Source organism: Chenopodium album, chromosome 4, assembly GCF_948465745.1.
Source record: "Chenopodium album chromosome 4, dcCheAlbu1.1, whole genome shotgun sequence".
In the NCBI taxonomy this organism is placed as follows: Eukaryota; Viridiplantae; Streptophyta; class Magnoliopsida; order Caryophyllales; family Amaranthaceae; genus Chenopodium; species Chenopodium album.
In genome coordinates this window covers 37,888,307-37,892,974 of record NC_137837.1, presented here as the reverse complement: position 1 = coordinate 37,892,974, position 4,668 = coordinate 37,888,307, and the positions used below count along the sequence as shown (strand labels likewise).

Genomic DNA, 4,668 nt, shown 5'->3' with positions numbered 1-4,668 from the left:
CCGTTAATGACATTTGGTGAATTTTTTAAAAGCTCGATGGCATTTGGTGAATTTTGAAAACCTTGATAGTATTTAGTGAATTTTGAAAGTACTCAGTGACATTTAGTGAAATAGCCGTAAAAGTTTTTAACGAGTAACTAGGTTAGATCCCGTGTCATGCACGGTTTTCCACTCTTTATTATGGTGTATTAATTTAAAATTATATTTAAATATAATAAACAATATGGTCTAAAATAAATTTCTTATTTTATAATCAACCAACTTAAAATATTTTTTTTCTATCCTTTACGACTGCATATTTTATTTTACATTCAATCTTAATTATATTTTGTACCCAAATGGCATATTATTTTTTATTCTATGTTTGAAAATTTGTCATTTACTAATTATTTTAGCTTGAAAGATATATATTCATGATTTTTTTTTTTTTTTATAAATAATCACTATACATTTAAAATAATTATTTATACAGGAATTTAAATAAGGATATGGTTAGATATGGTTAAATATCTAAGTTGGTAAATATATTATTTTGTGATTATTTTTTCTTAATTTTAGAAGAAAATATTTGCATATATTCTCTATCAATTTTTTTCTTATAAATATATCAAGGACACACCAAAAGATGACATGCCATTGATGGTGTGTCTTTTAGTATATAGTTATTATTAATTGATTGATTGTTTACAAATTCACCTATTAAGCGAATAAGACCATGTTCTTTTCACCATAAAAAAATAATATTAAGAAAAAATAATTTCAATTCAGTAAAAATAAATTCAGTTCAGTGTAAAAATAATTTCAGTTCAGTAAAAATAAGTTCAGTTAAGTAAAATTCAATTTTCTTAAAAAGAATTATAATAAAAAATCAGTAAAAATAATTTCATTTCATTAAAAATAATTTCATTTCAACAAAATTAAGTTGAATTAAACAGAGTCTAAGTCCTAATAAATTTTCCAATATTTAACGGTTGTTCATGAGTATTGAGTATTGACATCTTCCGGGTTAAGCAGTCTCCGCGTTCTCTCGAGTCATCGAAAAACTCCCAACACATACGCCCCCTCGCTCTTTCTCTATTAACCCAAAACCAGGCTTAAAAGAGAGAGAAAAAGCTTCGAGGGTTCGTTGTAAAGAATTGTCCATTTTCCCAAATCCAAATTCCCCTTTTCCAAAACCCTAACCCTAAATTAATCCCTCAATCATCTCATCAAACCCTAAAACTCCACATCAATGGCGTTTAATCAACCAAAAGAAAACGAAAATCACGAGCAACGTCGTCTTTACAATCCATACCAAGACCTTGAAATCCAGGCCCAGAAGCTCTATCAACTTCCTACACAACCCGAATTCCTTTTCCACGAAGAATCACTCCGACAACGCAGATCTTGGGGTGAGAATCTCACCTACTACACCGGTTGCGGCTACTTGGCCGGAGCTTCCTCCGGCGCTGCAAAGGGATTCGTTGATGCTGTCCGTGCTTCGGAGCACGCCGACACCGTGAAGCTTCGGGTTAATCGTGTCCTCAATTCTTCCGGCTTGACCGGTCGCCAGTGGGGGAACCGAGCTGGAGTCATTGGCCTCATGTATGCTGGACTTGAGAGTGGGCTTGTTAAGTGGAGGGATACCGATGATGTTTTCAATAGTGTGGTTGCTGGCCTTGCTACCGGTGCGCTGTTTAAGGCGGCTTCGGGTCCGAGGGCTGCTGCTGTTGCTGGTGCCGTTGGTGGGTTGCTTGTCGGATGCACGGTTGGGATGAAGCATGCTATTAAGAGATATGTTCCCGTTTGATTTGATCTCGTAAGGCTGGTAGACTTTATCTATGAATTTTATTTTATTACTTAAAATTTAAAATTGGAAAGAGTTTGCAATTTTGATGATGTGATGAATGAATGAGTAAAAAAGAAACAGGCAGTTGAATTCGTTTGTCTTAATTTGTGGCGTAATATGGTTATTAGTATATGTTTATGCTTCCAATTCGTAGGTATTACTGGGCATTATTGCTACAACCTACTTTTAATAAGTTTATTTTGGTTGTGCTATGCTTGTAATTTGTATAACTTATATAGGTGATTCAATAATATACAGAAAAAGCTTAGACTTTGCCTTCTAATGCCTGTTATGTTTCGATTTTTGTTGCAATATGTGCTATAGTTTGGTATACATTTGATAAAGCAACTATCTTGTATCAGTTGTATGCATTGCTCCTTCTTGTAGAAGATGAAAGTATAAATTGTGGCAACAATATGAAATTCTTCCTTTATTTTCTTTTATTTGCAACACACTCTTATGGTGCACTCTGATACATGTAGCACCTAACCCTTCCCCATTCCTGGTGTTAAAGTTATTTTGATTAAGTTGTTTGTTTACCTACCCAAACAACCTCCTAAAAATGTGTGTGTTGAAGTTGTGTTGGAAATAAAAGGAATCAGAGGAAGTATGTGCCTGGGTTAGCCTCTTATTGTCATTGGGAAGGCCAATGGAGATTAATGCTGTTCTAACAGAAGAGTTCCTTTCGTTGATGGTTAGTAGAAAAATCATAATTATGTCACTTTAAATAAAAGTAGTTAGGAATTTTGATTTGGGTTCAATTATGATAATTCTGTCATTTGTGATTGAATAGTTGTATGCATTATTCTTTCTTGTATAAGATGAAAGAAACCGTGGATTGGGAGTTTGGACACCTTATATGTACTTGGTGGTCTTATTTGACTTGAATTTTCTCCAATTGAAAATATTCCATGAGGCTTTACTGACTAAATCATAGAAAAGTATCCATACCATGTTATTTCTGGATTTTTTTGGGTCAATGATCTCTTACAGTTATACACTTATACTACTAAAGAAAGTTAATTATGTAGTTTTTTATGATAGTATATATGATTTATATAATGGAGATCAATTTCTAATCTGGGAAATACTGTGAATTTAGAGATAGTATTGTGAATATTGAACCACCAATATTGTGTAATCAACTACCTTCTAATATTGTGAAAAGCCTTCAATTTTGATGTGATAAATGAAAGAGTAAAAAGGAATGAGTCTTCGAATTTGTTTGTCTCAATTTGTGGCATAATAGGATTATAAGTATGTCTTTGCTTCCTGTTCATACAATTTGTAGGTATTGCTAGGCATGATTGATACAAGCTACTTTTTGTTTTTTTTTTTTGGGGCTATATATTATGCTTTCAATTTGTGAAACTTATTTAGGCGAGTCAATAATATTACAGAAAAGGCTTAGACTTTGCCTTCTAATGCCTGTAATGCTTCAAATTTAAATGCCATATGTGCTATGGTTTGGTATAAATTAGATAAAGCTGTCATTTGTTATTGAGTAGCTGTATGCATTGCTTTTTCTTGTATAAGATGAATGTAGGCGACCGTATATGTGCCTGGGGTGGCCTCAATCTTATGGTTACCGGACAAGTCTATGGAGATTAATTCTATCCTAACTAAGGAAGTCATTGATGTTTACTTGTTTTGTAGAGAATTCATAAATGTCTCTCCTCTTCTAAACAAATTATTTTGCCTTTTCTTGTATAAGATGAAAGTAGAGGAAGGTGAAAGTAGAGGGACACCTTATAAGATCTGCTGTATTTAATTTAGTTTACAGGGTAAGATAGAGGTTTCTCTGCTCCTATTGAGGATATTCCATGTAGAAGAGTGTACACACCATGTTATTTGGGTTAATTAGAACTTGCCTGTCCTAACACATGGGATAGTTATTTATTTATTTATTTTTTGAGGCAATACATGGGATAGGTAGTTATTGATACCTTTCTCTGTTCTTTATTACTTGACTTGGTGGTGTTTTTTTTTTTTCCGAAATTTATTTTAGCATGACCTATTTCCTTTTTTGGCTTATTTTACAATGTAAGTTGACTATTATACATTTATACCCTTATTAATGTAACCTTGTTAACAACTTAACACCCCTCATTACTCCTTATTACTAATTACATTCACTTAACTACTCCTTCCAAATTTATTAACCTACTCACCCACGCAACTATATTTGTTGTCAGTTGTCTAGAACCTTCAATTAAATTAGAATGAAAATTATTTTCAGTTTTCTTGAAAACCAAGAACCCTAGATCTAAAATTCCAATTGCCTCCTTCGTCTGGTTCGATTTCATGGTTCGACTACGAAACTCATTCTCTCTCATCTTCTACTCTTTCGCATTTCATTGCTATTTTTTGAAAACGAAGAACCCTAAATCTGGAATTCCATCTGTAACATTCATCAAGTTGATCTCCTTTATGTCTCTCAATTTAGTTTCAAATTTTTGGGGGTTACTTGTTTGGTTGTCGTGGATTTTTGCATATATATTCCCGTTGATTTGTTCGATGTGTTTTTTCGAATTTTTTGGGTTGAATCTTTGTGGGTGGATTTGTACTAAATAGTTTTGTTTTTAATGGGGTTATTTGATCGATTTGTTTTCGATTTTTTAATTGGTCTTTGGTTTTTAATGGTATTTTTTTTTATTAAACTAAAAAAGTTTAAGTTGTACAGAGTATAGAATCTAAGGAATAAGGATTTGGAGTGTTATGATTAAAAGTTTTAAAAAAACTCAAATTATTATACAAATTAAAGAAATTGACCAGTTAAGAAGTGTCACGTGGATGATAACCGACTATAAAGGGTAAGGTGACTTGCAAGGGTTGCTGGG

General features: G+C 32.7%; 1 pseudogene; it reads left to right on the top strand.

The window, feature by feature from the left end:
- Window positions 1-1,017: 1,017 nt before the first annotated feature.
- Window positions 1,018-2,111, top strand: LOC145626939 (mitochondrial import inner membrane translocase subunit TIM23-2 pseudogene; annotated as a pseudogene).
- The last annotated feature ends 2,557 nt before the right edge of the window (window positions 2,112-4,668 follow it).